Source organism: Lygodium microphyllum, chromosome 23 (genome assembly GCF_053477565.2).
Source record: "Lygodium microphyllum isolate KBCC chromosome 23, Lygodium_microphyllum_v1.1.10, whole genome shotgun sequence".
In the NCBI taxonomy this organism is placed as follows: domain Eukaryota; kingdom Viridiplantae; phylum Streptophyta; class Polypodiopsida; order Schizaeales; family Lygodiaceae; genus Lygodium; species Lygodium microphyllum.
This window is the reverse complement of record NC_141157.1, coordinates 109520388-109531630: the sequence shown is the minus strand read 5'-3', so window position 1 is coordinate 109531630 and position 11243 is coordinate 109520388.

The following is an 11243-nucleotide window of genomic DNA, read 5'->3' as shown; positions in this document are numbered from 1 at the left end:
TAATAAGGAAGTACCTTAGCTCACCTAAATCCTTCATCTCAAACTTCTTCTTCAAAAAGTCATTGACTTCAGTAATCCCACTATCACTATCACCTGTAATAATCAAGTCATCCACATAGATGACTATGATGACCAAACGTGCATCTCCCTTTCTCACATAAAGTGAGTGATCAGCATCAGAAACATAAAAGCCAATATTGACAAGATACTCTCTGATCTTGTCAGACCATGGTCTAGGTGCTTGCTTGAGTCCATAGAGCGCCTTCTTCAACCTGCACACATACGTGGGATGATCTAAATCTTCATAACCTGCTAGCTGATTCATATACACTTCTTCTTGCAAATCACCATGCAAAAAGGCATTCTTCACATTCATTTGCTACAACCTCCAACCTTTAGCTGCTGCCAAAGCAATCACACATCTGACAATTGCCATCCTACTGGACTGAAGGTTTCTTCATAATCTATGCCATATGCATGGGCATAGCCTTTTGCAACCAGCCTAGCTTTGTACCTACTAATAGAACCATCTACATTGTGCTTAATCTTATAAACCCACTTACATCCAATAGCTTTCTTGCCCTTCGGCAATGATACTAGATCCCAGGTCTTATTGGCCTCTAATCCAACCATCTCCTCATCCATTGCTGCATCCCAATGAGTATGACCAACAACATCCTCAAAACAAGTGGTCTCAACATCCTCAATTAGTTTCACCATATAAGCATAATGGTGAGCTACATAACCTTTAAAACCAAATCTTTTAATAGGGTATCTGACCCTACTAGATCTGCATACCACTGGATCACTCAATGGAGCCTTTACATTATTATGAGCTCTTTGTACACCTGGTGTCTTGACAGAAGGAATACCAAGCTTATCATCCAAGCTCTCTGAGCCATTGGAGTCTCCATCAAAAACTACATCAATGCCATCTAACACTTTATTATTTCCTTTGTCTTTACCTGTAGTACTACTAGATGCACCTGAAGATGTAGAGCTACTCCTTAGTCTCCCAGACAAAGGACTACCAGACGATGTCTCTGGTTCACTAAGAGTCCGTGATTCTTGCTTTTCAGCCTGCATATGAGTGTCATGATCATCATCATCATTCTATGCATCACCATTAGATGCATACCAACTGCTTATTTCATCAAAGATGACATCCTTGCTTACTCTGAACTTACATGTGACAGGGTTATAACAGTGATACCCTTTCTTCTTTAAAGAGTATCCAATAAAGACACATTTTTCTGCCTTTGGATCAAGCTTCTTCCGTAGCTCATCTGGCACATGAACATATGCAACACAGCCAAATACCTTCAAGCGCAATACATCAAGCTTCTTACCAGTAAAGCATTCTTCAGGAGTCATCTCATGAACTGCAGCTGTGGGAGTTCTGTTCATAATATAAACAACAGTATGAATAGCCTCAAACCAAAAATGCTTAGGCATATTCTTTTCAGCCATCAAGGCACGTGCAACTTCTGCAATATGCCTGTTTTTCCTTTCTGCAACCCCATTTTGTTGTGGGGTATACTTGCATGTGAACTGTCTCTTTATCCCATGAGACCTCAGAAAATCACTGAACTCATTCGAGAGGTACTCTCCCCCTCCATTTCAAGCACTTTACTTTCAAGCATGTTTCTCTTTCAACTGCAACCTTGAAAGTTTTAAAGTCCTCAAACACTTCACACTTTTCCTTCATAAAATATACCCACAGCTTTCTAGAACAATCATCAATGAATGTGACAAAGTATGAACTGCCTCCAAGAGATACATTTTGTGTAGGCCCCCAAATATCAATATGCACAACATCAAGGATATTTCTGCTTACATCTCTATCATGTGAAAAGGGTTGTCTTGCCTGCTTAACAAACTGACATGCTTCTCATACCTTATGAAATTCTACAACTCTAAATGTAGGCAAACCTGTAACCAACCCTTTGGACTACATTAATTTCAGCCTTTGTACATTTGCATGTCCAATGTGTTTGTGTCAAATTTCAATATCTGCAACAACACCTTTTCCTTTAGCATACATAGCAGCATTCATAGTAGGAATTCCAACATCCAGAGTAAACATACGTCCAACTTTACTTCCCTTTGCAACCAACCTACACTTGTCATTGAAGTTTTCTACAAAGCAACCCTTTGCATTAAATCTGACTTGCAACCCTTGCTCTACCATATGATCGACTGACACCAAGTTCTTTGTAATAGATGGCACATGTAATACATCTGAAAGACTCTTTGTCTTACCATCATGCAAGGATAAGGGAAATTTTCCAATATGTGAAATTGGGTGGCATGAATCATCACCCGTCTGCACATAACCTGTATTTTGCAAATTCTGCATCTCTCCAAACCATTCTGCATGGCTGGGATGCACCTAATTAACATACTAAACATCATCATGTGTTCCCTTTCCTGTAATATCATAACAAACAGACGTTCGTTTTTGTCTTCATTCTGTCGTGAAGATGATGCATAGTTTCCTTGTTGTTGCAACTTACCACTACAAATATCATCTTTCTTAACATAACATTGGGCTACAATATGACCTATTTTGCCACAATAGTGAGACACAATACCAGAGTTGTTAGAACCTCTGTTCTGCCATCCGCCTCTTCCTCTAAAGCTCCCCCTGCCTCTAAAGTTACCACGACCTCCTGAAACCTGCATATCGCCAAATTGCTGATTCGATCTGTTTTGCTAGTTGTCACTACCACGTCCTGTACCACGGCCTCTTAAAGAGAACCTGCAACATCCCCTTCCTGAACTGGAGTAGAAAGCTTGGACCTATTCACCACTTTTTTCAGATGTCTCACTCTACATGTTGATCTCTTCAGTGAGTTGATCATAAGGGAGACCAACTTATCGAAATCTGGAAATGGCTTTCTGACATATACAAGAGTTACAAAAGACTTCCAAGCCTTTTCATTGTGAAGTCCACCCAAGGTAGATGACACCAAATCATCATCATCGGGCATTGCATCAATCGCTACCAAGGCATCTGCAATGCTCCTTACCTTCAGTTCATACTCATTGATAGACATCTTCCTTTCTTCAATGTATTCAACTCTTACTTGAGTTGAATCTTTCATGCCTTTGTATTTACGGAAAACATACTTTCAAGTATGGTCCAAGCTGCATATGAATTCTCTACATTTCTAATATGTCCCAGCATATTATTGTTAATTACTATAGATAGCCAATATATGACCTTTTTGTCTTTTGCATTCCATTCCTTCTATGCCTTTGTCTCTTCTGCAGTTGGAGGATCACTCACCTCCGGCTCCTTTTCTTCACCTGAAACAAACTCGTAGAGGACTTTTCCAATAAGGAAGTTCGTAACATGGAACTTCCATGAAGGGTAGTTGTTCTTGTCAAGCTTCTCAATGATGGGGTTTCCACTATTCTCTGCCATTATTACAAAACTGATACCAAACAGCAAGCAAATCTTCTGCAATCTTTCACAACACGTGCACAGCACTACACCAAGCAACCTTTTTCACTGATTGCTCAATAGCACATGTAATCTGCAACTTGTTTGTAGATAAACCTTATGTTTGCTTCGTGCAAACACCTCAAAAATTACAGATTCGCAATCTGTAACCTATGCACCCACTTTCGATCAATATAGCCAAAATCACAGTGTACCCTGAAACTCCTGTCCACAACCTTGCGAGTCTAAAACGGGGCTTGAAATGACCTCGGATGGCCAAAATAGTAGTGGCGATGTCTTAAAGGGCTTATATGCAAATTACACAGCGCTCTTTGCGCACACCAAATCTCACTGTAATCTTAGATTTTTGCTCTGCCCTGCTTCTGGTGCCTCCACAGGCACTATCCAAGAGAATGAGTGGAAGAATGGGAGAGCTTCTTACCCGTGGCTTGCTTGCTCGAACCTTACTTCTTCTCCTTCATTTCAGCCTTCGAAATCAGCCTCAATCAGTGGTGCACCTCTCATACCATGTCAAGAATCGCATGGTAGGGAGACTTGCTCAAGATGTTGCGCCGAACACACACAAAATGTACAAGGAGAAGCTCACTCAAGAGACAAGAAGAGAGATGGAGGCCAAAACGTTTTCTTGCTGGTTTCTTCTTCTTCTTCCACACACTTTACAATGTACACAAAGTATAGATAAGATACAACATAAAGGAAAGTGACCTACTAAGTCAAACAATGCATAACTGACTACACTAGTCGACTGGTGCTATAACTATGCCAGCTATAAATAGGTGTAACAACCTGAATATAATAAGTAATGAGTCAGTGGCCATGTGAGAGTCATAATGACCACCAACGTGCTAAGTGTAGACGTGTAGATCCATCTAACCAGGCGGTCCATCATTAATATCTGCATGTGTTGAGCTTGTCATCTCAACATTTGATACTCGAGAGCCCTGCTCAAATGCATGAGAATAAGGGTATATACATTGTTAGGATGAAAGCCACCAGTGCCATGGAACCACCTATTGTTTATTGTAGTAAATAGCTAGTCTGCACAAGTAAGTGCTAAATATCTCAAAATCTATGAAGAATTTGAAAATAATTTCTTCTACAAAGTTGTAGACCACGTTGAAATGGTAAGGGATGGAGGGTCGTTTCTCCAAAGTCTATTTTTGTAGCAAGATATGGCTTCTACAAAAATATGGATTGTATGCACAGTCTCCTTTGATTACTTTTTTTCAGATCTATTGTCTTTGATGTCAAATGCCCACTCACAGGTGCTCAATGAAGCCTTATTCAATCTCTACTAACATGAAAGAGATAGTACAACTAGGTTACCACTAACCATGACTAATTGTGGTTAGGTACTTATTTAATGTCCCCACACATAAGTACAACTAGACACAGCTATAGGTAATGTCGGTCACACACACATACATATAAGCAGTTGAGCTTGAAGTCTCAACACATTCCTCATCAACCCTCTGTAAACTTAGCTCGTACCATTAGGTACCATGGGACTGGCACCCAACTAGGAGGGGGTAATGTTACATCCTCAGAAGTTCAAGACAGAAAAGCTAAAAAATCATAAATGGAAGATAGTCCCAATGTGAGAAAAATGGAAGAGAAAGACACTCAAATTTTTTTTTTGAAGACATGAAGTATAGGAAAATCCACGATTGTAAAAGGAAGCACACCATAATATGCTAGCAAGAACAGCACTAGGTGCATTGTAATTCATTCTGTAAAAGAGTGTTGAGCTCTCTCTTGTGCAAATTGTAAAGAATGAGAGGCACGAGTTGAGGCCTATGCTAATAGGAGGAAGGAGAAGAAAAAAGCTTGTTTGAGAATTGGAACACATTGTTTGATACTTGAAAATGAAAAAATTGATAGCATATAAGGAACTTGAACTATCACTTGCATTAAGATAAGAAAGTAATGGAAATTTTGTGCATTGTAATCTAAAATTACAATATAACTCCACAAAGTGAGCTTTGTAGAATCATGAAAGGGCTTAGGAAGGAGTGTTTACAAGAACATCAAAATGTGAATAGAAAGTGTAGCTCACCAAATTTAGAGATAAAAAAGAGGTTAGACTCATCAACAAGAGGAATAGAAAACACTTAAAAGATAAGAAAAAAAAGTTCTCAAGAACCACAAGACTACTTGTGATAGCAAAGAAAAAACCTAGAGCGCAAAGAGACCTAACCTTACAAAGAAAAAAGATCTCTCAAGAACCACAAGACTACTTGCAATTGCAAACAAAAACCTAGAGCACAAAGAGACCCAACCTTATAAGAACATTCAAAGAGGTTTATTTAGTCATCTTGAATACTCATAAAGTCGACTAAGTCTTAAAAACATCCCCATCATTCAACTCATTAAAAACATAGATATCTAGTGGACCGAAATGTGGACCAAAGGCCAATTAGCAAGATGATGATAGAAAGATTTAGGAAGGATATACCACAGGACCTATTGGAGTCCAAAAGTTTGTGAATAATTGCGATTGCAAACAAAAACCTAGAGCATAAAGAGACCCAACCTTATAAGAACATTCAAAGAGGTTTATTGAGTCATCTTGAATACTCAAAAAGTCGACTAAGTCTTAAAAACATCCCCATCATTCAACTCATTAACAACATAGATATCTAGTGGACTAAAATGTGAACCAAAGGCCAATTAGCAAGATGATGATAGAAAGATTTAGGAAGGATATACCACAGGACCTATTGGAGTCCAAAACTTTGTGAAGTTTAGCATGGGCCAAATGACAATAGAAGTTGTGGTCAAGAAGTTGCAAACCCTCCAAAGCCAAGGCAAGGAGACCCTCAATCTACTATTGCTAAAACTCAACATATCTAGTCAAAAAGAAAGAGTGAAAATGCAAAGAGAGATTGATAGTAGCAATAAAACACCATAAGTTTGGGACACGTGGTCAAATCTTTAGATTTGTCATAACTTGAACATTATAACTCCAAATTGAGTGCTCTATATCTCAATAGTGGCGAGATATTTGCAATCACACCTACTTCAATCCCTTCATAAGGAGCAGTGAGGGCTCAGGACCAGAATCCCATATGCATAGTAGGAGAAGTGGTACCGTTAAATTCCTATAAAGCATTGTACTTGACTATTTTCTAATGCAATGATAGTACTCTTTCCTTTCCATTAAAGTGTCTATGTCACTGTCCACACACAAGATTGTGTTAATGAGTCCAAGTCTCAATCTTGGAACCTAATTCACTTGTGTGACAATTTGTCTTGTCAGGGTCAATGTCTTCATGAGTTTCTTATTCCTCTTTTAAACTCCATAGCTTCTGCATCTGCCATGCTCTAGATCCCGTATATTTAACAAATAGATTCCATTTTTCAAGTGCTTTCCAATGATAGGTCACATCATATGGTTTTGAGAAACTTATGGGCATGTTATCCCGGGGCCATCTTTTTAGTATTCAAAAAATGGGAATTGGGAGATTCCCAAACTCACTAATATTGTGTTATAGGCTAATCCTAAACTTGGATCAACAAGGTCATCTAGTGATTCCCTATTGGGCTTGGTACAATACTAACTTTTTGATAAATTTAGCATGCTCCAAATAGGAATACATGCGCCAACAAATACCTTCCTTAAAGGGCTAGGTAAAGCACATGGGACCAAAAAGCAAAAAAAAATTACCCTTATTGCCAAATAATTGGAGATGCATAGAGTGGGATATGATCCCTACATCTTTACAGAGAAATTTAAGTGAGGCCATCACATTATATCAAGATCTAAAAAAGTGCAAGCCTTTTGATTGTGCTTAGGAAAGAAAGGGAGCATGGTTCATGGGCTTGGATGCCATGGAAAAATCACAATTCTTTATGCTTAAAGATCTCATCATGTGATACACTTGTTGGTAGGAGTTAGACTGTGGAACAATCTCATCATGAGCTTAATAAATGTAGAGCAATAGGAAGAAGAGAGTATGAATAATTATGTGGCAAATATGTGGAGTCTCAAGAAAAGAATCTTGCTTATACAAGGATCAAGTATAAAGGCTATGACTAAGTTCTTCACTAAAGGCCTTTTTTTGTGCCGGATTTAAAAGGCCACAGTCAACAACTTAAAACCCTAAAATGATCCAATATTAATGATGTGTTGAATGAGAAATTAGAATAGAAAATCTTCACAAGTAAAGGAGTAAAAACAAAAGGGAAATAAGAAGTCAAGAGCTCCAATCAAGCCAAGGTAGCAACGAGCTTAATGCAATGTAAGAACTTCTTGATGCCTTTAAATAGTGGCAAGTAGAATTCATCAAACTTATGGAAGACCTAAAGTAGCCAAGGACTTACTAACCAAACATATATTGCATAAACTCTAGTGGGGACAACCTACCATTAGAGTCTCCTATACCCAATTGAATGTCCACAAATTGTAGTCACTTCAAACATGAGCTTTCTTGTTCTCACACCCCAACAACACTCTTATACCTTGCTCCACATGTGAATGTTGGATCCCATCAATCAAATATAGAATCTTGGAACAAAAAAACCCCACAACTAGCCTTGCTAGCCCCGCTTAACCAAGAACCAACAACTTCATGAGTCGAGATAAATCCTTTTGTGATATTGAGATCCCTATGGCCAATTATAAGGCACCCTCCTAGAGATACCCGTGCTCACCTTGGTGAAGAAGTATTTGAAAGGTGGCGTATATGAGTCTATATTTTTCATATGATGAAGTATAACTAGTTATTATGGACTACTGCCCCCAATTCAAATCATGATGTTGGGGTGATGCAAAGCTTTGAGGACCCATGATCCAAACATCATAGATTCTCTCATCGATGAGGACTCTAATGCTAAAATTCTCACTTATGACTCATGCATTGAGATTGAACAACTTAAAATCATACGTATGAATGTAGCTATCAAACCATATGGAGGATCCCATACTCCTTACTGTAAAATATTACACGGCGCAGCGAACAGAATCTGAGAAAGAGATAGAGAGTACACAACAGATAAGAGGAGAATCAGTAAATTCTTTAACTCCAAACAACTGATACAAAGATGGCTCTATCCACCCGTGCGCTTCCACTATGTGAAGCTTAGATGGCGATCTAGACAGAAGATAGGTGAAGAGTTTAAGGCTAGCTGGAATAACAACTCTGACTGGGTGAAAGATGAGTGAGTGATGGCTGCGAAGGGGTTTAGTTTTTATAGCCCGTGAAGGTCGTTTGGTCGGCTTGCTGACCGACCTACCATATGAGCCTCCACTAGTCGGCCAGGGAATATTTCAGGGAATATTCCCTTTACCATCGGGCTGGGGGCACTGCCCCCGGACCCTCGCCAGGGGGGCCACTGGCCCCCTTGGGACCCCCCAGCCAGGGGCCGCTTCCGCAGCCCCCAGACCCCACAATAGGGGCCCCTTTTAACTCCCTTACACCGCAACTCGATACAATGCGCCTCAAGTTGCTACCAGCTTAACCACTCCATTTAACCCAAAGATTAGAACCACAACGGTCACCTTTTTGCCATCCGGTCACATAGACCTCATCTGATATACAAGTCAGGACTCAACCAATGTCCGGGCTCACATTTGGCTTCTCCTCATAATGGGGGCCTTACAACTTTGAGCACCATGGATCATTGATAGCACCTAATGAGGGTGGGGCATTGATCATATCTAACACTTACTAGGAAGCTATACTATTCTCATGGTACTAGAAATGAAAATCATATTGATAATATTTTAAAGACTCCTAAATCATGAAGATGCAGGAAAGGAAGTCTTGCTTGGCCCCCCCAAAGAGCTACTTTTGGTAAAGAAATAGAGACAACCAAGGTTGCCAAGAGCAATATAATGACTTCCAAGACTTTTTAAAGCAAATAGGAGAGGCATCCCCATTGGATACCTTCAAGAGACAAAGGCCGTCACCATTGTAGGTATCAATGAAGAGGTAGCTCAAAATCATGATTGGTCTACAATTCCCTACTATGTGCTTAGGGTTACTATGCAAAGATTGAATTGATATAGTTGCATAAACCATCTACACAAGCACCTTTGCTAATTGCATCTAAATTCCCATCAAAATTAAGGGACAAGAGGACTAACCCAAAGCACAAATCAATGTTGTAAGAAAAGTCAATTGGAGTGTCAAAAATAGACATGCCAATGAGCCAATGCTTGTCCATAAAAAAAGAAACCACAACCTACAACTATTGAAGTGCAATAGCTTGGGGTGATTGCTAGTCCACAAAAGGAACCAAAGATGTCTAAGAAACTATCAACTGAGAAGCAAGAAATTAAAAAACTACATTGCCATGATGTTGCTCAATATGACATGGTATAGATACCAAGGAGAATATGATATTACCATCCAATATAGACAAGCAACAACCTAAGGAAATTGCAATTCCATTGAAATATCTAAAAGCTTCCACATCTAAAGAACCTATGGTCGTAGAATAGAATCAAGAAATGCAACAATATCATCCTTGTACCATTTCTTAATCCAAGAAAACATATCCTAAGAGGAAAGAAAAGGAAATACCAAAGGTTTGACAATTTTCATTTGAGAGTGCCTGTCAAATCCATATCCATGACCCCTAAGCAAACATCTACTTCCAACCAATCCAAGGATCTAAGTAAGCAATTCTCTTCACCTACTAACAGTACCAAAACCATGAATATGTAGTTATTACTTTCAAATGTATAGTGGAATCCAAGCAGTCATAGCCCCCCCTTGTGGCCAAACCTTTCAACTCCAAGGAACTCACTAGTATTGTAGTAAGAAGGGGAACAAACTTTGAATCTAAAAGCACCATCCATATAACTCCAAGTTCTTTTCTTGAGACTAGATCCTTCAATAGACTTAAAGAATAAATTAGCTAAAAGATATCTCAGGGAGATCACAAAAGAAAAAGCTCAAAAGGAGAATTATTTGATAAGGGACCTTAAGAAAATTGGCAATACGGTAACATTGCTAGCTTGCACATACACTCAAGCTAACCTCAATAATTTGTTTGAAGAGTACAGAAAGATGCTAGAACTACAATAATATGGGAAGAGGAAGAACCATCACCTTACTTGTTGATTGTAGGTAGACTTGGGGAACACATTCCCAAGCCTATTTTGAAAAGTTTCATTTGATTCCTTGTTCCATATTGGGTATTACTAAAAGATCCTAGAAGAGGTAGAAGAACTAGAATGAATAGCAAAAGGACAAAGCATGTTCAAAACGAAATCGTGCACCATCTGAGCTTCAATTTATCTAGTGAGCATCTCAAAGGAAGGAACCACAAACTATATGTAATTCCATGAGCAATCCAACATATATATTTCCCACTTCCCTAAGAGTACATGTTGCGACCATGGTGCACAAGATTCAATTTGTCTAGTGAACATTGCAAAATAACTTTAAGCAAGACACATCTTAGCCCCTACATCGACTCCCAAGAGGAGTTGCAACCAGATTTATCAAGAGCTCAAATATTCATCAATGCATATAGTTTTTCTTCAACAAACATCATTGAACATCAAGGCTTGTACTTTACATTGTATATGCACTTGAATGCATGAATGACTCGTGAGAGCCAAGTTCACTATCTATGCACTTTACATTCTATGCACTTGAATGCGTGAATTACTCATGAGAGCCAAGCTCAACAAACTTCATTGAACATCAATGCTTGTACTTTACATTGTATACACTTGAATGCATGAATCACTCATCATGAGTGCCAAGTTCACCATCTATAATGGTCTTACATTTTCTTACACCCCAATTGAGTCTTTGGA